The following is a 24,333-nucleotide window of genomic DNA, read 5'->3' as shown; positions in this document are numbered from 1 at the left end:
TGCTAACCAAACTGCAAACCCAGCTAGTTCACACAATCAATAACATTATTATCATTATGAGCATTTTGGGCGTTTAAATTATTTCACTTTGAAGACCATGTATTTATCCAAACCATTTAAGTAGCCTACCAGATGTGGGAAAATCCGAACAGTGATTTTTACTGCGTATCTCAGTGTGAAATGTCCGGATGACCTGATGTCGTACCGCCTGGCTAAATGCAGAATTCCCATATATCTTGAAAGCTGTCCTCCTCGACCTTTTTGGTGTAAAATTGACCGACATGTAAAATTATTTACTTTGTGACATGACGCGAACGAGACGTGGCTGCCGCCTACAGTAGCCTAACAGTTCGTTCACACTGCAGCGTTTTTAACGCTCTGCACCGCTTGCCTTCCCACAGTACACAACGCTTGGGGGCGTGTTAGAAAAGTTAATACAGAGTTGTAGTTCTCTAAGGTCACTGTTGTAGTCATGACCAAGCGTGCAGACTGTGTACTCACAATATGGATCAAAATACCACTTTTACACAACATTTGTGTAAAAATACAGAATTCTTACTAGTGCAAGATTACAGTAGAATACACGTTACGCCACCGGTCACTCAACCAGTCATTTGTAGGCTGGGCTAGCAAGCTAGCAGTGGCACAGAACAGTCACGTAATGTGACCAGACTGAATGTAAAAGTATACAAACACACTAGGGACACTGACAATGTCGGCAACCCTGCACCATGCATTATTAGTTTAATGTAATCTTTAAATTCAGGCTTGTCACATTACGTAACTTTGTTCTGAACAGAACTAAGAACTACCTTACAACAAGAAACAAGAAACCAATCCGATTGGCCAACGCTAGCGTTTTCACGCTCCTCATTTACATAAAGTTGAGAAAATCCAACTTGCAACGCTTCGCTCCGCTCGCCTTCCCACACTGCCCTACGCGAGCGTCAACGCCTGGTTTAATTGAAAATGAATTGGAAGCCGACGCCCCACGCCGCCCGCTCCGCTGCAGTGTGAACGCACCGTAAGACTATGCAGTCTAACGGGCGAGCCGTTCTCACTCAAATAAGACTATCACGACCCAAATCAAAATTCTGAGTCGACAGATCAATGGGGAATTGGTTTTTCTTCTAAAGGCTGCCATCCTCGACCTTTTTGGCGCAGAATTCACCGAGATATAAAACTGGAGGTATCTTGTGTAAAACAGCACCATGTCAGCATAGAGCGTACAGATCCGGAAGTGATGATGTCTGTTTTACCGAATACGGAAGTGTTTTCCTCATAACCCCTATTGGCTAGTGGAGACCATGGATATATATAAAGGGTAGATGTCTCGTCCACGTTGCCGGACAACGGCAACACATTTTCAACCGATTTTGAAACGGTTTGGTTTGTTATCAACGTCAGAGATGTTGTTATGCCACTGCATACTTATGAATAATTATGTTTTTTTTTTTATAGAATAGAAGTATGCAGTGGCATAACGACATCTCTGAAGTTGATAACAAACCAAACCGTTTCAAAATCGGTTGAAAATTGAGCAAGTTATGGTCATTTAAAAAGTACATGTAGCATCAATACAATGTTATGGGTGAGCGAGTTGACTGTGGCAAGATGGCCGCCATGTGCGGACATTATAAACTCCGCCGTAAGACATCTAGTCTTTATATATATATCTATGGTGGAGACTGGGGTAGATGATACAAGCGCAGAGCGCACACTTATTACAAGCACAAAACGGAGCAGGCAGAAGGCAAAAAATGAATCTAGGCAGAGTTCGGTACACACTGAGGCAGGAAGGATGACAGGGCAAAGGTAGCCTACCAGACGACAGGCTAGTAGAGGAATCCAGGGCAAAAACGGTCCGGGAAAGGTCACTTGTTTAGCCATTATTGTGGCGATGTTAGTACATTGGCTAAAAAGCAGCTAGTCTAGCAAAGTTAGCTGGCTAAAGGCCGCCCAGAGTCTTCGGAACCCCTAGCAACCATAGCTAACAATAACATTTAGTCATTTAGCAGATGCTCTTATCGTTCCAGTTCCATTTTATTCGGAAAACAAATTAAACACACACACCAGTAAACTATAAATCAGTTTTAATAATAAAAACAAACTAAAAATGCATTTTGATCAAACTCGCCTGGGCGGGCCAGTGAGTAATGTGGGCGGGCCAGTGCCGCCCTGGCCCAATACAAGCTATGCCCCTGCTGTGTATTGGGACATATTAAATCTTCTTCAGGAAATCTAAATAATATAGTAGTATGGGTATTGAGACACACCTACAGTGTGCTGGCTGCTGTCCCTGTCCCTGAAGGCTCAGACTCAGTGGGGTTGCCACAGTGTGCATGCATGTGTGTTTGGGGAGCTCTGACTCATCCCATCACTATCTTTTCCACCCACAGATTGGGGGCACCGTCATTTACATACTGCCTCAGAGAGGGGATCCCACTCTGTGATCCCATAGCATTAAAGTGTGCGTACACGCACACAAAAACACACAGCTGATTAGCAGGGAAACAGGGTCAATGTTACAGCCTCAATCTTCTTCTCTCTGATTTATCTTGTTCTTATTGAGAGGTATGAAAGGACTCCAGACATTGAATTTGTTTCTGCAGCACAGTTTTTACTCATTGGTGTCCAAGCAGCGAAGCTGCCAAGCCACCTATTGTGTTTCTACCTTTTCTTATTATTATAACTCTTCTTCTTCTTCTCCCATTTGAGTCTATGGCAGCCCCAAGAACCATATGGTAAAAAGTTATGATCATCATTTTCATCAAGTTTCATGTCTCACATCCAGGCACTCTAGCGCCACCAATGGGTCAAAAATGACGTAGCATTGAATTTCCTGGATCTCCTGGATCAAGACGAGTTCAACACAGAACGCCATTTTGAATTTTAAGGAAAAAATCACTCCTCCTAAAATTGTTGTCCAATCTTCCCCAGAATTGGCACAGATCATCATCAGAGCAATCCTCACTCAAATAACCAAATGATTTTGGTTATGTAGCAATCCTCACTCAAATAACCAAAGGATTTTTGATTTTCAAAACCATTTGTCCGGTACAGCTAATCAAAATAGGCAGCAAAGCAACCAAACAGGAAGTTGGGTCATATCTCAGCAACCCATAGAAAAAAATCAACACCAAACTTGATATCTCAACTCGGAACCCTCTTCTGAGGATGTCCAAACAATTTGATGTCATATGACCACTGGAAGTGGCTGCAGGAAGCAAAAATGTGTTTTGGCCAATAACTGTTGATTTGTTTGACTTTGTTGAGTGACTACTTTGTCTCATGATATCTTGGACAATCCCATGTCGGACACATGATAACTTGTGATGACAGCCGAATTGATGCGGCCGCCATTTTGAATTCATGAAATAATATTTTTTTGCTACTCCTCCTACTAATGTCATCCGATATTTACCAAATTTAGCACAGATAATCTTTAGACAAAGCCTCACAAAGGTGAAGACATGGTTCTTTGATTTTCGAAACAGTTTGTCTGGTACATCCAATCAAATTCGGCAGCAGAGCCGCCAAACAGGAAGTTGGGTCGTATCTCAGCAAATCTTTGATGGATTCACACCAAACCTACTATGTGTATTCAGAACCCTGTTCTGAGGTCGTCTAAAGTATGCTTTGGGTCATTTGACCTGCTTGGCTACCTCATTGCTGCTTGCACCTATATTTGGCGGTTGGTTTTGTAAACTCAAGTTACATACAACCCTTCAGGATAAAATTAAACCAGAAACATTTGAGAATGGAAGAAAGAAAGGTATCTGAGATACAGTATGTAACTGCAGAGACATTTCACCCTTTCATCTATTGTTTCCATTAGGTCTCCAAGAGTAGTGTAGACCTGTATCATCACATATCATCTGGGCTGACAGGCACACATCAGCTGAAAGATGGAGAGAGGATGGAAAGTGGAGGGGCAGAGGATGAGTGGGAAGACCAGTTGTTGTTTTAAATTGGCTCTATTGCTCAAAGGGGACAATAGAGAATTGATCACAGAAGAGCAGCGATCACTCAGTTGGACAAGACATTAGCAAGGCTTTTCAACTCAATAGTTTCCCTCCATCTCCCTTTTCCATACCTCCCTCCCATCCATCTTCTATTCTTCTCTCTCTCTCTCTCTCTCTCTCTCTCTCTCTCTCTCTCTCTCTCTCTCTCTCTCTCTCTCTCTCTCTCATGATGCTCCTCCAGATGCAAATAAATCCCTCAAGGTCTGTCATGAGTCACTCTGTTTGCAGTCTCCTTCACTGAAAGATATATTTAACGTGGCAATAACTTGACTCATAAAACAATAATTCACAAGAGGTGTGTGCGTGCGAGTGTGATGTTAAATCACTAAACCCCATGGGTTGTGCTGTAGTTATAGACAATCCTCAGCCAAATCATCTGATGTTTTCTCTTTTACCTCCTCCCTCTGTCCTCCCTCCCTACCCCCTGGCTCTCTCTATCCGCATTCACCTTTATTGTCATCCCTTCAGTTCTTCCCTACAGGCCTCAAGGTTATCATAATCTCAGAGAATCGTCAACGGCTCAGATGACAGCTTTCGCATTGTCCGGTTGATAAGTAGCCCCTATAAAGCACAATCGACTCTCGAAAGAGTTTATAGGGTGACTCAAGACCTCTGTCTGTGACTTCATTTCCTCTTCCTGGGAAACCTCTGGGGTAAGGGGGGCTATCTCTCTAAATATAACCATATATAATAAGTATTTATCTCCTTTGCGGCCTGTTTGTCTTTGTGTGATGTATTGGTTACGGCAGCATGAGTTTAAAGGAGCACTTAATCACCGGGGCTTCAGGCCAGTGGCAGAGAACGAGATTGAAATGTAATTGGTTATAGCTATTGGTCAATGAAGCAGGATAAGCCCATGAGAAAAGATGGAGGGAAGGAAGAGTAGGTGATCATTGTTATTCTGTGTTTGGGTCTTTTGTGGTTTTTACATTCTGGGATGTGTTGTCACGATAATAATAGGTGATATTGTTTGATTTATAGTCTGACGAGCTGTTTTTTATTACCATCGCTTCTTATTGAGTGAGAATAGAGCATAAGGCAGCATGAATATTGTGACAACCACGGAACATTTCAGCCAGAGCCACACACAACAGTAGAGAAGAGTCGCACATCAAAGGTCAGTTTTAGCTCAAAAGGAATGTCTTTAATAACAAAAATAATGTCTTCAGCAAAGTTAGGAAAAAGCAGGAACAAAAACTCTTTCCCAGTATGATAAAAAATAAGGAGGCAAAACTCAACTGAAACTCCTCGGTTGAGGGAATAACCCGGGAAGACTTCACTAGCCCGCCCACTGGCTAAGACTCTAACACAGTGTAAACTTTGATAAGCAAAAAACTGTTTGTTGTTGAAGTCCAGCACTCACCCTTACACTCTCTGCTCCATGTCAAATTCCCTTCTGTGAGTCCCCTTGGGCTTCTTGTACTCTTCTCCCAATCAGGTGATGGGCTTTCCACAGCTTCCTTGATGATGCGCCCTCTTTTCTGCTGGTGCCACTGTCCATGGTGCTGAAGGTGGCTTGTTCTCTCGACTCTCCAGGGTTGCCACACACCCCCCTGTACGGTGTTCATTTTAGGACATCCTCAGATCTCAGACTTAAGTGTCAGACTCAAACAAAAAGGCGTCGAGTCTCAGACCAAACGTCGTCAGACTCAGGCGAAACGGCTTCAGTCTCAGAAAAACCTGTCATTCTCAGACAAAACGCTCTCAAAACAAACGCCATCATTCTCAGACAAAACGCTCTCAAACTAAACAACATCATTCTCAGACAAAACGCTCTCAAACTAAACGGCGTCATTCTCTGACAAAACGCTCTCAAACTAAACGGCGTCATTCTCAGACAAAACGCCCTCAAACTAAACTTTGTCAAAGCTAGCTAGATGAGGGAGCTGTTCACTAGCTTTCTGAATTAGCTAAAGTAGCAGCTTTTAAAGTGAATACCATATGGTGTTGTTTCTGTTAACGGGTACAGCAAGAAAACTTACTTTTGATATAATACAAAATAGTTGTTTTCTGCAAGCTAGTTCACTCGTGTAAAGTAAACCTATGTGTAGTCCTCTGGTTGCCATGGATACTACAAACAAACTTTGCTAAAGAATCGTCCAATCTTTGAACAGTCTGTGGGGACTATTAATGGTGCAGAAAAGTCAGGGGTTACCAGGACTGGCTCAGAGCACAAGGCTTGCCGAAGTGGGGTGAAGGCGTCCTAAGCTGCCTCGGTCCAGGTAATGCTCCTCCTTGCAAGGTCTTTGGGCGTGCCAGCCAGGGTTGCGAAGTGAGGGATAAACCTCTGGTAGAACACTATGAGACTAAGGATTTCACCTGTTTCTTTGTTGCCTCTCCTCCACTTTGGGCTTCTGGAGACACACATTACCCTGACCAATCCGATAGCTGAGGTAGGAGGCTTCCACCAGGTCCAGGCAGCACTTCTTTGGGATAGCTGTGAGTCCCGCGTTCCTCAGGGCCCCAAGGGTAGCTCACAACTGCCCCATGTGCAGCTGTGGTCGCTGTGGACAACGGCGTAGGCCTGATGGATTAGCAGAACACGGTCTATCATCCTCTGGAAGGTAGCACGGCGTAATGGAACAAGCCATCTGGGGTCGCAAAGGCTTTTTTTTCCTGGGCTTGGATGGACAGGGGCACCTGCCAATACCCCTTTGTGAGGTTGAAGGTTGTGATGAAGCCCACTTGACCGAGGTGCTCGATAAGTTCATCGACTCAGGCCATGGGATAGTCATTGAATCGTCGTTGCAGAACCGTAACGTTCCATCTGGTTTGGAGACCAGGATGACAGGACTGGACCTGGAGCTGTGGGACTTCTCAATGAACACCAACTGTAGCATGTTTTCACCTCTTCCTGGAAGGCTGCTCTCCTCAACTCAGGGATCCGGTAAGGTCTGAGGCGTACTCTGATTCCCAATTTGGTCTGGATGTTGTGGCAGGTGACTATGGTTCTCCCCAGCAGGTCTGAGAAAACATCCTGGTTCTGGATGACTAGCTGTTGGAGGTTCTGTCTCTGGCCCAGGCCTAGCTGAATAACGAGTGGAACCTCTGGGAAGGGGGGACGGCCTGCAAGGGCTGGGAGAGCGGGGGTCAGGGGTGCAGGTAACTTTTGTTTTGCAGGTTAACATGATAGACATGGGTTGGCTTGCACCGCCCGGGTTGATGTACCTTGTAGTTTACCTCTCCCACCTGGGCAACCACAGGAATTGCATTCCATCTTGGAGACGAGAACCAGGACCCATTCTCCCAACTGAAACTTACGCACCTGTGTGCCCCTGTTGTAGACCAAACCCTGAGTGCACTGTGCCTGCTGTATATGTTCTCTCACCTGTGTCATCCGAGCCTTCATCTTCTCAACATGTTCGATGGTGGTGGGGTGGGAAGAGGAAGAATCTGCTTAAGAGTCTTACTGAAGTGCTCAATAAGCCCATCAGTGGAGAGTACACCAACGTCCTCATCTGCTTCACCTGTAACAGACTGAAGACCTCCTTTAAAATGCTGGACATAAAACAAGAGCCATAATTTGTTAAAATGTCCCCCACTATTCCCACCCCGCTAAACAATATAAAAAGTTATTTGGAATGCTGGAAGGGGAAGATTCTCCCCTTGATGACACGCCTCCTTGTCTGCTGGGGACGCTGTTCGTGGTTCTGAAGGTGGCTCTGTTCTCCTGAAGCTCTAGGGTTGCCATAATATTTATATGTTATCATTAATAATGTATGTTGTCTGCATCGCTCTCTCATTGACAAAGGAGAGCAAAAGAAAGGAGAGGAAAGAGGAGGTCTGAATGGACCTCAAGCTCAAAATCTCTGCGGACAGCAGAAAAACTGTGGAAAACAGTGCCACAAAAAAGGCCCCTGGTAATTATGTGATTTATATCACTTAATTAAACAACAAAGTACATTAACACAATTGGCATCACTCTAACTACCATCTAATACCTCACCAAATTAAAAGACCAAAGTTAAACAGAAATGATTGACACAAAAAGTCACTGAATAAAAGATAAGCCTTCATCTAACTGCATATGGCGCCGACGTGAGTGGCAGCTTTTCCACGTAGCTCCGTTGTCTCGTGTCTTTTTAGCTTTATGTGTATGTATATGTGATTTATGTATGTATGTATGTCGGTGAGGTGTAAAAGTGTATATGTGTATAAGCTACTGGATGACCTAAATTTCCCTTGGGATTAATAAAGTATCCATCCATCCATCCATAAGGGTTTTTGAGGGCTTCTGTCTAGAAGAGAACATAGTAACCACCGTTGGCAATTATACAATGTGTTGGGTTGACTGTATTGGTAATCTACTTTAATTTCATTTGAATTACTATGGCAATGGCCAACATTTTTAAGTGGTATGCCTTCAGATGATGATGAGTGTCTAAAGTAAAGTAACAGAAGAGAAGGATATTACACAACAAATGGGCCTCCAGCACCAGAACCATATGTAAAACCAGACACATCTAAAGTGAAGTTGTCTACAAATGTCTGTTATATACAAAGGTCTGAACTCTATCACCAACTCATACACTGAATGAACATAGTCAGCAAGAGGAGAGTTTAAAGAGAGGGAGAAGAGGAGAGGTAAGAAATCAGTAAGGAAGGGAGAGAGGAGAGAACACGTTGATGAAAGGTAGAGGTGCATGCAGAGATGGTGGGGATGTGGGGAAAAAGAGGGGCAGTAATTGGGGTCAGATGGTTCAGGATGCAGGGGGAGAAAGGCCTTTGGGATGCAGCGTCACGGTGAAGGGGATTGTGGGAAGTTGACTTGAGGTCTGTCAGCACAGAGATGAGAAAAGGTTTTCAAGGACAGCTGAATCAGCACAGGTTCTACTTTATTTTATTTTTTTTCACAAGCACTTATAACAAGATTTGACACCACATATACAAACCCTCACACACAGAACCCGTACATGGCCACACACACAGCACAAGCATGACGTTCCTTCGTCCTGTCCTTATCAGTGAAACAGGAAGTGATTGGTCTCCACTAGAGCGGGGAACGGAGACGCTCGCTTATCTCAGACTGTCCCTGGACAGCAGCCTGTCTGTCACAGACACACACATGCAAACTCATACACACACACACACACACACACAAAGAGAGAAACGGACAGACAGCAGGTTATGGGTGTGAGACCACACAGTGTCTGTGTGGAAAAGCTTACCTGGATTTGGCAAGCATACAGCGTTTAATATGGAGCAAAATCCTCTTCATTTTCTGAGCGTGAAGATTACTGTTGAAGGACCATGGATGCGTGAGAGAGATGAGGGGGTTGGGGGGAGAGAAAGGCAGAGAGATAGAGTTTGTGAGGTCAGGAGAGTCACGTCAACACAGGACTAAGGCAGAACTTTTGCTTTCCTCAGACAACCACCACAGAAACTGGTTGTTTATGTATACAGTATTTATGTACAGTATATTTACGATAAATGGTTAACACTATTGGTGAGATTTTTTATTTATTTTTCATAAAACCAATGGATAAATGTGGGTCGAATGTAACTTGGTAATTATTCCACATATGGTTGTGTCACAGGTGACAATACAATGACTTTATTAGAGGTATTGGTTATTACAAAAGTGTAAGAAGGCACAGTATGGGGGAGGGGAGTAAGAGGTAAGTGGATGTTATATTGGGACAGTTAAAGGTTGTGTTACCAAAACAAGATCAACGTTAATATCCACCTACCCCTCGAAACCCCAACCTCACCCTGATTCTCACCAAAATCTGAGTTTAACTTGTGTAATAATTTACACCACTAAAGTTGGTTGCTGTAGGTATTGCTATTTAGTTACATAGTACCTTATTTTTCTGAAATAAAACCGCGGTTTATAACCCAATTTTAAATTTATCTTGTGGTGGTGCGGTTTATATTTTTCGAACGTTTTTTTTAATAACAAAACAACAGTAGAAACACTTTTTCGTGAATGCTATTTAAACCTGGTAAAGGAGTAGCGTCACACATAGTCTATGTGATCGTTCGAATGCGGGTCTCACAGCGTAACGTCGCATATATGCGTAGCCGGTGAAACCACCTCCCTGAAATTAGTTTTTAGCAGGTTGGGATGTCTGCTAGCATGGTAGTAGCATTGCTACGAGTCATAGACTTATATTTATTTACATTACTACCCTGCAGCACTCTTACATAACCCGTGGGTATAGCATCAAATACTATGTTATAATCTCGTGCAATTATTGGAATATTAAACTTCCTTAAGAATTCTGAATATGTAAGTAAGTGACCGTTGTCATTAATCAACTGGGAGATCAATAAAATGTTGTTTTGGACCCATTTGGGATAGAATATTGACTTGTTCTTATACATTAAGTCTTTATTATTCCATATCAAATGTTTTTTGGGACTCAGGAAGGGAGGGAGGCTGTGTGTGTGTGTCTGCTATTGTATTTAGCAGACACTTTTGTCAAAAGCGACAAAATATGAATCTTACAATAATTAAAATGAACAGTAAACAGTTTTAAAAGTTGCTAAGCCAATATTAAGCAAAAAAGTCATGATAACAATACAATATCAAATATCAATATGTATATATTTTTTATACCATAAATATACAAATCATAACTCTAAGAATTAATTAATTATTTAAGTGTAAGATCAACAGATAAGTCTTGAGACCCTTCTGGAAGGATCCAAAACTATCACATGAACGCAGAACACAAGGAAACTCATATTATAGAATGCACGCATATTTTAAGGACTGTCTGCAGGGAATGTGTCTGACCAGTCACGGTGGGCGTGGGCCGCCTGGGCCAAAAATGCCAGGGCCTATTTTTTGTCCCAGTCCAGCCCTGCGTGTGTTCGAGTACATTCTTATAAGAAAAGAAACATTACATGGTACCAGAAAAGGGGTTATTTTTGTCAAGCACCAGAAGTTAAAGTTACAAGAATGGATGCTATAAAACCACCAGGTCCGTTGAAATTGACGGGAATTGTGGACGCTAACTGGAGGACATTCCAACAGCGTTTTCAGCTGTACATATCATCTGTCGGAGTGGAAAGACGTGCAGACGAGAGGATAATTGCCATGCTGTTCACCTTTGCCGACACAGAAGCGCTAGAAGTCTTCAACACATTCGTGTTCGCTCAGGAAGAGGACAAAGATAAGTTTGAAGAGGTTATAAGAAAGTTTGATGAGCACTGTCTGTCAAAGAAGAATGAAACTTTTGAAAGGTACCTTTTTCGCTCACGTATGCAGAACCAAGGGGAGTCATTCGATAGCTTCCTCACAGACCTCAAAATAAAGGCTAAATCCTGCAGTTTTATTGAGTTAAGGGACTCAATGATTGGTGACCAAATAGTTTTTGGGATGAATGACAAAAGAATCAGAGAAAAACTGTGAAGAGAAACGGAACTCACGTTGGAGAAAGCTGCAAAAATATGCCAGGCACATTAATTGGCAAGAATCCACGTTAAAACATTTGATGAGAAAATGCATGGAGCAGACGCACATGTGGAGGAATGTGGATGCCATAATGTTTAAACAAAAATCACACAAAAGATTCCATAAGGACAAGGGCATGTTTGATTGCAAGCGGTGTGGTGAAAAACATAAGCCTAAACAGTATCCTGCTGCTTATGGAAAGATGTGTCTAAAGTGCAAGGGACAAAACCATTTTTCGAAGACAAAAAGAAAGAATACAGAGTACATACAGTAGAAGACTCAGGCCACAGTGATGATCTGAATGAAACATTCTTCATCAACATGGTTTTCCGATAAAGAAGAGGGTACAAAGTAGTTCCGTAAAGTTGCGGAGATTGCAAAGAATGAGAGTACAACAGATGAAGACAAATGGAATGCACCATGTATGGTCAATGGGACACTGGTTCAGTTTAAACTGGACACAGGGGCAAAAGCCAATCTGATAAACATAAATGATGTCAAATCATTCAAAGAAAAACCCACCATAATAAAGAATGCAGTTCAACTGAGAGTATATAATAAACTGCCTATAGAAACAAATGGAATGTGCAGGCTAAACATAACTCTTAAAGGAAAAAAATTCAATGTAAAGTTTGTAGTTGCTCCTAATGGATAATCACTGCTTGGTGACAAAGCGTGTGCAGAGTTAGCAACAGACAGGGTTAACTCAATGACATGTTTGAAGAAACCTAATGGAGAGTGGAGTCTGTCTTGATCCCAAGGATCTTAATGAAAACATTAAAAGGGAGCACTATCAAATCCCAAAAAGGGAAGAGATCACCAGTGAAATGGCAGGAGCAAAGTTTTTCAGTAAACTTGATGGGGGTTTTGGCAGCTGAAGCTGGATGCAGAGAGCAGCAAATACTGTACCTTCAATACACCGTTTGGGAGGTATTGTTTTCTGAGGCTCCCATTCGGCATCATTTCAGCACCGGAGATCTTCCACAGAGCGATGGAGACAATAATAGAGAGTTTGGTAGGAACTAGGGTGTATATTGATGAGTGGTATGGGGTACCACCCATTAACAACACGATGAAAGACTTCTCAAGCTCTTACAAAGAATCTAGCAGAGTGGGCTGAAACTAAATGTTAAAAAAAATGATGTTTGCTGTAGGAGAGATAACCTTCTTAGGTGACAAGCTTTCGGGAGATGGTGTAGAACCCGATGGCTACAAAGTGAAAACCATAAAAGAGATGCCTCGTCCCAACGATAAGAAGGGGGTTTTAAGAGCTATGGGAATGATCAACTTCCTAGGCAAGTTCATTCCAAATCTGTCATCCAAGACCGCATGCCTACAGGAGCTGCTGCAGCATGACAAGGTGGACTGGAATGGACTGGGAAACATGACAAAGAACTGGAGAAGCTGAAAGCTTCCTGTTTCTGACGTCATGGTGCAGAAAATTGTACAGGAAACATGGGACAGAAAGGCTACAGTTCTTAACCCTTGTGTTATCTTCGGGTCATTCTGACCCATCAGTCATTGTGACCCACCGTCGTATTGCGACAAATTTACCTCCTACAAAAACAAAGTGAAGCATTTTCTTTTAGCTGTCGGGCTGTCTCAGACCCCCCACATTGCAATGGTTAAAAGAAAATTATTTTAATTTGTTTTTGTATTGGGTAAAATTGGGTAAACACAACTGTGGTTCGTTATGAACCTTTGGGTCATGTGACCCGAAGGCAGCACAAGGGTTAAGGAAGTGAGTCCCAGATCATTCACTGTCAGAACTGACGATGGACGAGTTTGCTCAAAACACAAGAGGAATCTCACACAAATATGCAAGAGTAGAAGGACAGTGTTAGATCTGACTCACAAGGTGAAGAGTCCTCAACACAAACCACAGAGGCTGACACACCAGATCTGAGGAGGTCAAACAGACCTAGTAAACCACCAGACACAGAAAAGGTGTCAACTGAAGTTAACAGTAAAAGGAAACTAACAACAACAACAAAATGTGATGAGGTTAATGAGTCACTGTTAACTATATATATATATATATATATATATATATATATATATATATAGATTTTTTTTTTAATGTAATAATAGTTGTATGTTTCATCGAATGGTGGGGGGGGGGGTGAACAAATGTTGTAAATGGAAATATAAGTTGATTTAGTTGGTTTAAATAACAGGACTTGGAAAGGTACGGTGGCCCTGAAGTGCAAATCACACCCACTAACATGAGTGCATCCCCCAAATGAAAACACTCCCCCCAAATATAAGTCAACTCCCCCCAAATAGGATGACTTGCTCACCTCCCCCCAATACAAAGACACGCTCCCCCAAATGGGAAACAACATTACATTAACTCAAAAACACATTAAATTAACTCAAAACGGAAAGGGTAGGTACAACACTTCGTCGCTGAATGGATGCAGTAACTAACAAGAAATTGATCGACAGAAGTACAAAATGCAATAGCCTGACAGAGTTACGTGGACCCGGATGGTTGTTTCGCTATTGAGAAAGGGCGCCCTTTCTCCTTCCCTCATTCAGCTCAGGTAAATCAGCGATCGGCTAATAATGTTCCCTTTTGTGCTCGTGCCCTGTTCGTATCCGCGAGCACATTTGCAGACAACTTTCTTGACGTAAGCAAATCAATGGGGTGCTAGTTTACCCATTTCGGATTGGTTTCAAACTTGGCAAAAATCTGGAAAAAGTAAGTAAGTATGAGCCAGGTTAGAGAATCGAACAACATTTTTGGGGGGAGATATTTTTGGATATGTTGACTGGAATTAATAGAATAAAAACGACCGTGCCTAACCGGAAATGCAATACCACCAACATCCACCGGGGCCGTTGCCTCAAGCCAAGGGACGAGGGGTGGGGGTCTGCTACGAGTAGTATGCTAGCTAACTTAGCCCGGAGGCTAACTAAAGTTAGCTAGCTACCGTTTCGGAAAAATAATTTGCGCTTTGGTGACTGTCGGAAATATTTAGAACTCTTGCGTCTAAAGGTAAATATTAGTTAATTCCCGGGCAATAGAAAACATACATTACGCGCTTACCTAGCTACTTTCGTTTTCGTAATGTGTTACACAACGGCATGCTGTACTCGTGCATTGCTTGGTAGGCTATCATTGTTCCCTTATCAAGTGCGGAATATATTCCAGTGCGGTTTATACTCAAACATAAAGCTCCCACTATGGTGGGGTGCGGTTTATAGAAAATGCGGCTTATTTTACGAAAAATACGGTAGTTAAAGATCCTGTAAAGTAAATTCCATGTTTTTAAGTACATTATATACGTGTGAAATGAATTCCTGAAAGCATGTGCAAAGCACTAAAACTTTGTCGCACTGAAATGTGGAGTTAGACCGAAGAACAGTTTCTCTTCCGTCTTCAGATCAGGTTTTAATGGGCGGAGCCAAAAAATGCCCTATCTACGTAATTTCGCCCCATCTACGTCAGATCATTGAATGGCTCCTCCTGCTGTACTGTTATTGTAGCTTACATCAGCTAGCTAGCTAGCTTCAGGATGTCTCCCACCACCCGCAACTGCATCTTCCCTGAATGCAAGAACTCCAGCTGCGCTGCAACGCCATTTAAGTTCCCTGTTGATAATGAAAGGAAAAATAGGTGGATAGATTTTGTGAAGAGCCACGCTCATGGAAAGCTTCGGATAAACTCCAACAGCCGCCTCTGCGCCACTGACCATTTCACGGCGGACAGTTTTAACATGGACCAGAGACAGACGGGGTTCACCAACACACGGCTTCTCTTGCAGCACGGAGCCATACCGAGCATCGCCCCCCCGGCCGTTCATCCTCCGGTCGCACCTGGACCATCCACCGCCACCAGCAGTTCATCACTCAGTTCTGTGTGCTTGTTATAATTATACTAGATTACTTTTCCAGGGGTATCTCTGCTATAATTAGTGCAAACCGCTAACTTGATATTAGGCTACTCGGTGTAGAATGATGATGGTATTTTGGTGAGGGCGTCGGGCCTCAGCCAGCCTAGGCAAACACCGACAGCATGAGGGGGTCGGCCCTCTAGCACATAACTCATTCATGCACTAGGGCATCGGCCTCTGGCCAGGAGGCTACTGCCTACAATCATTGCTGCTCTTTCCTTTGGGTTCTCGGTATAGGAACATGTCTACGGATCTGTCCGTGCATGGCTTGCCATCTCCTGCAGGTTCCTGCCCGGGTATGTATGCTTTTAGCCTAGGTCCTTCTGTACGCTCTCGTACTGATCACGGTCGCTCCGATCGGTGCGGTGCACCCATGTCGGTCGCTTTCCGTGTTGTGTTTGTGTTGCTTATTCCCCAGCGGTTCATGGTTCCTTCCTGTTGGTGAGTATGTTTTCTTTTTGTTCTGGTCTTAACTTCCTACCTTTTTATTTTTGGGGGATTCTTCTTCGGGCGTTGGACAGGCGCCCTTTGATCTATATAATTCCCCGTGGGGTTCAAGCTCCAAACACCATAGTACATTTATTAGTCTGTAATAAACATCTTTCACTCATCCAAGGTCTCTCCTGATTGAAATGGTAGCTAACGTGCTAGAAGTAGTTGGAGAGCTCACTGTCCGCTGTCTCTGCTATAAATGTTTACTCCTGTGTTACAGCTCAGGGTAATATTTCATTTATATGCATCTGTATGTTTCACTCATTGAACAAATACATTCTAATTCTATACTGTTTTGTTTGGCTTGACGTAGCGTCCATTATCTGGGTCGTGGGTAGCTTACTTGAGAGAGGCAGCGCCTTCCAGAGAGGGGGCCGAGCTTCAGCTCCTTCAGGCGACACGCCCCCCCAGTCTCGAATAGAGAAGACTGCTGATTTTCTTACGATTTCAAAGCCTAATTTAACATACTTGTCTGTGTTTTTTTTCAGTCGTATTTGGATGGGTAGTTAATAATACATTATTCTGTGGTGTCGTGAACTTTAAACTTGTTTTTAATTCCATTTTACAGGATCTTTAATATAACCTTAATGTTAAGTGTTGCCCCTCTTTCTTACTCCTGTCCAATTCTGGCTTCTATTTGACCACTTTAGCTCAACCAAAGTCAAGTCCTTGAGTCACAGTATGTGTCAAATCTTGTAGCCCTTTATCTTCATCCTCCCCACCGTGGTAGTCAGATCACACTTGGGGCCAGGTGTGACGTGGAGGCAGGAAGAGGCAGGCTGGCGAGTCGATGCGGGAGCAGCGTCAATCGGATGTCAATGCTGCCTTATCGTTGTCTTCTCTATCCGGAGACCTTTCTCTGACGCAGGTCAAGGTGATCCTCACACACACAATTTAACATTCACTGAGAGAGGCTATGGTAGGGTAATGTAATCAAATCATTGGCATTCTGTTTGTAACACTTACAAAAACAGACACCAGGACCAGTCACCTGGGAGGATCTTCTGAAGCCATCATTCCTGTTCCTGTAGCGTGGCAGAAGCCACACTTTCCGATGTGTTGGGTGGGATCCACTCGGGTACACACCTTAGCAAAATTCCCTTTTGCATGGTAACTGCAGGAAGTGGCGATGACCACAGAGTAGATTCCCTTGCCTTGGTAATGACCCCCCCCCCCAACACACACATACACACACACACCCAACCTCACCCCCATCCCAACCCCTCACCCATAAAACCATCGTACTCATTTGTCTGAATAGAGCTCTCTGTAATGGGAGAGTATATTCTAGCAGGTGGGGAGACTGTAGGCTATAAAAAAGCAGCCGTACGCGTCAGAATGGGCTCTCAAGCCCATTCTCGTCCCCTTCAAGATATTACACAACACCCACCCAATGGAAAGTAACACATTTGGATATGGTTTTTATTATTTCATTGTTTGTGTGTGTGTGTGTGTGTGTGTGTGTGGGGGGGGGGGGTTCTACATAGTAATGAAATGAAGCTGTATAATCAGGACATGAGAGTAAATGGATATTATGATGGGGATGGATGGAGATAAGAGATGGGAGACTGGAGAGGGGAGAGGAGATGATGGTAAAGGAAAAGATAGGAAAGGATAAAGAAAAGGAGAGGACAACACACAGCCTGGTGATGCAAGAATAGGTGTTGAATCTAAAGGAAGCTTCTTCAGCAACAACCACCCGGAAGCTAAGATAAGAGTTGTTCTAATAATAAAACAACTGCCCCCTAATCTACGTCTCTTTCTTGCGTACACAAATACATTATGACCAGTCTCTCCCAAGCGCACACCCCGCAGACAACACCAAGGCCGGACTTACCATTGGGCTTGACTGGGCTCCAGCCCATGGGCCCCGCCCTGTAGGGGGCCCCGCCCGTTTACATTTACGCGCAGTGGAGGACTGAGCTATTTATTAGCCAGAAAGCTAAGTTATGCTAGCAAAATTCATAGGCAATAACATTGTGTATGGTTGACAAACAGTAAATATAATTTAACAATATGTTGGACAAGAAGACCAGCTAGCTAAACAGCCATGTCATTGTCCCCAAATCAATATTAAGATTTTCACGAACAAGGTATCGGACATATAGTACTAAGCTACAGTACGGCCGCAGCCTGTGTACTGTAGCGAGTTGAATAGCAAATGGATGTGAGATGATCGTATCAAAGTTGACATATTCTCCAAACATTAATTATAATTTGACCGTATGTTTAACAACAATACTAGCCAGCTATCCAGCCATGTCATTGTCCCCAAATCAAGATTTTTACGAACAAAATAATCGGCATGTCGTGTTGGCCGCAGCCTGTCTGAATTTACTAGCGAGGTGAATAGCGAATGGGATGTGAGATTAGCGGTTACGTGACACTGACACAGTAAATTCAGAAAGGTAACATTTTCCAAATAGGTTAAAAAGAAATATTGAAGTCACTCATTGTTGTAATTACATGTTAGCTTGTTAAAGTCTTTCAAAATTGTAAACGGAGGATTTGTCTGCGTCCCTGTTGTTATGGTTAGCTAGTTATTTCAGACATCGTCCATTATCAGGTGATATTGGACACCTCGTTGGGCATTATCCCTTACATAATGGACACCCCTGCAGCCAATCAGAATCGAGTATTCACCCAGACATTCACCAGATATGACTTAAAATATTTGTCATTGAATCGTTCATTCAGGAGATTCGTTCAAAAATGCTGATTCGTCCATGAAACAAATGAAGTATTTGAGTGAGTAATTGAATCATTCATTCAAACCTCGTTTTTTTTTTTATAATTCAGATTATTTTAACATTTTAAATAGACTTCAGCAATTAACATAAATAATTGTATTTTGTTTAGTTGTTTGTTCAGAATTGTGATCTCTATTGTATTCTCAATTTATCCAGAACATACATAGCTTGTGTATGTATCATTTTGTTCTATTTAAAGTCATGTATAGAAGGTAGGGCCCGAAAATGACTCAAGCCCAGGGGCCCCCACCCCCCTAAGTCCTGCCCTGCACACGTCCCCTGTCGAGCTTCCGTTCGATTAGTGCCTGGAACAATTACTCTAATCGTGTCATCTTTACCATGCAGCTGATAAGACAAGGGGCGGTGCCAAACACTGAGACCTTTGCCCGCACCCTAAATCAGTCCTTATCATCCATCTCCATAAACAAATCACCACACACATATGCAGTATACTGTACGTACTGTATCTACACAAACATACATGCACAAATTCCAAACTGAGATTGTCCTTTGCTTCTTGTTCCAGAGATTCCACAGATCTGCATGCATACTGACATTGACAGAAAGATCTGAAAGAACTGAGGTTCAAAGGACCTGCCCTTTGCGTTGGGAAACCCCTCGGTGCCCAGCGGCTCACATCACAGATTACCCCTCCAAGGGACCAGTCAGGGGTCTGGGAGCCACTGGCCCCACGATGGTAACATTTACATTAAATTAGCCTGCTTCAAATACACATACACAGACACCACAAAACATCTAGTCACCAGGATCTGTACACACACGTTTGAAATATACTGGCTCATGAGTTGGAATTGGGTTTAAACTCAAAGCGGAAAGAGTGAATTTGAACAATATTCTCAAGTACAAGTGGGTAAAACAGTTAGGACATTAGGAGTAAACTCCTTGTGTCTACTTTAGTTGGAGTATTCATGAAGGAAAAAGTATCTCTTCTTTGTCCAGCTGAGCTATGACTGATGGGCTGAGTGTCAACAAGACTCCTCACTATAAAAAAGACAATGATTAAACCCTACACACACTGCCATAAACCGGAACAAATTCTTACACACACAAACACAAAGTTTAAAGAAAATACACACACATTGTACAAGAACAAACTCTTTAAAACACACACACACATTGTTGACTAGCCTACATGGAATACTCCTTCAATTACACAGCAATAACCATTAGATAAGTTCTGCACAGGTAATTTGGAGCTATTAGACCAGTGGAACCCTCTTAGCCGCTGGCAGTGTCTCCTGAAATAGTATTTCAGCATCATCCTCAATGATGATGACCTTTAGGGCAAGGACATTTGAGTTAGACTCCACTTAAAGAGTAAGAGAAAGTCCAGAGGGAGCAGTGTGGTGACTATGAAAGAGGTTGGATGAGGGGCATAGAACAAGAGATGGAGATAGGAGAGAGAGAGAGATAGTGGCATACTGTATGAACTACTGCTCAGTTAGATCCTCTAGTCTTGTGGTATGCACCACCCAGTGTGAGTTTACTGCACTTGCAGCCAAATTGCCTCAGAATGTGTTGCCAAGGGGGCCATGGCCACATTGAGGGGCAGTTCTCTGGTTGGTCGTGCCTCTCTGCCAGGGGGGGGGGGGGGGGGGCAACAGGCAGAGGGTCCCCCTCCCTACAGGACGAGCAGCAGGACCCCATCACCCTGGCAGTGGAAATAGCAGCTGTCAATCAGAGCATCCTGGCCCTCGCCACACAAGCGGGGAGTGTGGCTAGGGGGACTGGAAGTGACATAAAGACTGAGATGCTGGATGAGGACTGAAAATTGGATAGTGGAGTGGGAGATGGATAGTGTGTGTGTGTGTGTGTGTGTGTGTCTGAGAGAGAGAGAAAGAGACAAACAGAGAAAGAGAGAGAGAGAGTGGCACACTGTATGAACTACTGCTCAGTTAGATCCTCTAGTCTTGTAGTATGGCACCACCCAGTGTGAGTTCACTGCACTTGCAGCCAAATTGCCTCAGAATGCATTTCCTTCGGGTCTAATCAGGCAGCTAGCTCTAACAAGTTCAACCCCAGATAGGGGGGGGGCAACCTTTTATCTTCTTGATAAAAGGTTGCCGTTGCCATTGTTGCCAACACCAGCCAAGCAGCCACGACTTGACTTTCAACAGCAGGTTACCAAAGCAGAGATAAACAGGCTTATAGCAGCATACATAGTAGAGGAAATGTTGCCATTTAAAGTTCCAGCTCCAGCTTTAAATGGCTTTAACTTATGGATATTCTGCAGCGTTGCCACAACTGCAGAATAGCTTCACTCGCATCTTTTTCCGCCACCATTACTGAACTACAACTCAAACTAGTTCACGACATCAACGTCATCGTTCTCAGCCACTCCCTCTGTTCGCTGATTGGACCTACAAAAAAAATGTTTCTGAAAACCGACTAATACACTGAAATCCCAGACCTAGTACAGAAGCAAAATTAAAAATGAGCGGAAGTACGTAGGAGGGCAGAGCCAGGCTATGGCATTGCTCCGTTGGGGCGCAATGCCTGAACCAGAGCTGTTCATACCAATCTAATTGTCAGGGCGGGCTTTATACGATGATGGACAGATGATCAACAGTAACGTAATCAACAACGTCACCAAAGAGCGCTTGGGTTGAATTCGTTTTCAACAAACCCAAGGCTTATATTTGTTAAAGTTCTAAAGACATTGTTCTCCTTTTTTCTTTCTTTTCTTGTTCTTTTCTCTCTCTTCTTAATTTTTCTAAAAGATGACTGATTTTAAGTTCAGCTCATTAAAAATAGTTTCTCTTAATGTTAGGGGACTTAGGGACAATACTAAAAGGAAAGCAATGTTTCTTTTTATTAGGAAAACTGATGCTAACATTATCCTCTTACAAGAAACTCATTCCAGTGAGACAGACAGTACATTTTGGAAAAGTCAGTGTGGAGATCAAGCATACTTTTCTCATGCCTCTCATAGCTCTGCAGGTGTTGGCTTTTTATTTAACAAGTTTACAGGTGATACTTTAGAACATTTCAACTCTGAGGATGGAAGGTGGATCATAGTGGTAGTACAATTAGACAACTCTCTTGTCTTGATCTGTAATGTATATGGTTACAATGAGAGAGCCCAAGCTAAATCTATGTTCAATCAGATTTACTCCAAGTTAAAAGATTTACAAAAAAAATATGAAGATGCATACTTCATTTTAGGCGGGGATTTCAATGATGCTCCAGATAATTCAGTAGAATTCCAGAAAGAGTTTCTCAAAATTCACAGTTTACAGCCACACTTTATGTGAGACATTATCAGTAACAGATGCATGGCGTTTCTTTAAGCCAAGTTGCAAAGAATTTACCAGGGGGGTATTCCAGAAAGCAGGTTATGCAACATAACCAGGTAAGTTAACCCACCAGCTGATTCACAATGTTGCAGCAACCTACTGCCAATTTTGCTACAACGCTTGGTGTCAGCTGGGGAGTTAACTTACCCGGGTATGTCACATGACCTGCTTTCTGGAATACCCCCCCTGGTGTAATTCAAGATGTACACAACAATCTAGAATAGATTTATGGTTAACCTCCACCTCTTGCCTGCAGTACATATCTGACGTTTCACATCGTTATGCTCCTTTATCGGATCACAAAATGATCTCTATACACTTAGTTGGCTCAAAAGATAGTAATAATAAAATGCGTGGGTATTGGAAGCTAAATAATAGATTACTTACCCTTGTGTTATCTTCGGGTCATTCTGACCCATCAGTCATTGTGACCGACCGTCGTATTGCGACAACTTTCCCGCATACAAAAACAAAGTGAAGCATTTTCTTTTAACCGTCGGGCTGTCTCAGACCCCCCACATTGCAAAGGTTAAAAGAAAATTATTTTTGTATATTTGTTTTTGTATTGGGTAAAATTGGGTAAACACAACGATGGTTCGTTATGAACTTTTGGGTCATGTGACCCGAAGGCAGCACAAGGGGTAAAGACAAAACCTTTCAAGCTTCTGTTCATTTAATGGCTCATATATATATATTGAGAGATTCACTGATATTTTCAGTGAAAATGAAATGAGTAATATTCAGAAATGGGAATATTTCAAATTCAAAATTAGAGAAATTGCTATTAAACACAGTAAAGAAATTAAAAAGTTTAGTAAGTTTAGCGAAAGAAAAAGAAATTATGGAAAACTTGAACGTTTTATTGAATAGAAGAGATCTTTCAGAAATCAAGAAACTAAAATTAATGCAACTGCAAAATGACAAACTGTATACAGATGCTGCTGAAGGAGCCTTTATACGATCCAGGACCAGATGGTTAGAAAATTGCGAAAAAACACTACCTATTTTTTTGCATTGGAAAAACAAAATTAGAAATGAAACAATATTTCCACACTGAAAATTGAAAACAATGTTAGCACTAATCCCAAAGAAATAGCAGAACATATAGGATCGTTTTACCAAAATGTATACATATCCAAATTTGAACCATTATCTTGTGTGGAATATTTGAATAGCTTCAAAACGTATGTCCCCACCATTTCAGAAGAATTTAGAACTAACTGCGAAAAACCTATTTTGAATTGCGAATTTGTAGAGGCCTTGAAACTAATGAAAACTGGGAAGGCTCCTGGGATTGATGTTTTGACTACTGAATTTTACTTATGTTTTTTGAGTATTATTGAAGACCCACTTATGCAAATGTATAGAGAATGTGTTGATAAGAAGGAAATGTCTACAACAATGAAGCAAGGAATAATTAGCTTGATACCCAAACCAAACAAAGATCCTCTATCAATAGAAAACTGGAGACCAATCACCCTTCTGAATGTAGATTATAAATTGTTTGCACTCGTTTTTGCTAGATGTTTAAAAAGAAATCGGGCAGAAATTATAAATGAAACCCAAACTGGCTTCATATGGAAGCAAATCGTGACCAAAATTAAAATGAAAATGCATTTCCAGAAATGCTTTTTCATTTTAAGAATGTGGCTGCATTATTTGACTCATAAATGAAATTAGTAATCAATCATCCTATTTGCATTTTCATTTTCTTCTTCAAGATCCTGTAAAGTAAATTCCATGTTTTGTTTCTAAGTACATTATATACGTGTGAAATGAGTTCCTGAAAGCATGTGCAAAGCGCTAAAACTTTGTCACACTGAAATGTGGAGTTAAACCTAAGAACAGTTTCTCTTCCGTTTTCAGATCAGGTTTTAATGGGCGGAGCCAAAAAATGCCCTATCTACGTCATTTCGCCCTATCTACGTCAGATCACTGAATGGTTCCTCCTGCTGTACTGTTATTGTAGCCTACATCAGCTAGCTAGCTAGCTTCAGGATGTCTCCCACCACCCGCAACTGCATCTTCCCTGGATGCAAGAACTTCCCTATTGATAATGTTAATTGATCAATAGTTCCCTATTGATAATGAAAGGAAAAATAGGTGGATAGATTTTGTGAAGAGCCACGCTCATGGAAAGCTTCGGATAAACTCCAACAGTCAATTAAAAGGAAATAATGTTATTAATTATTTTTTGTGCCGCCCGGTACGAAATGACCCACGGACCGGTACCGGTCCGCGGACCGGTGGGCACCGGTTGAGGAACGCTGCTCTAAAGACCCGGCAATTCAATCAATTTCCCGGCACATTTGCAATGTAATGCAATGCAGATGTGCACACCGCCCCCTACCGAACAAGATGGGTAGCTCGGTCAGCAGGGAGCTGAAGAAGAGCGGCTACTGACGTCACTCTGCTGCGCCGCTCAGAATGCTTTTTCGTTAATTTTGC

Source organism: Osmerus mordax, chromosome 22 (assembly GCF_038355195.1).
Source record: "Osmerus mordax isolate fOsmMor3 chromosome 22, fOsmMor3.pri, whole genome shotgun sequence".
In the NCBI taxonomy this organism is placed as follows: Eukaryota; Metazoa; Chordata; class Actinopteri; order Osmeriformes; family Osmeridae; genus Osmerus; species Osmerus mordax.
This window is presented reverse-complemented; position numbering follows the sequence as displayed.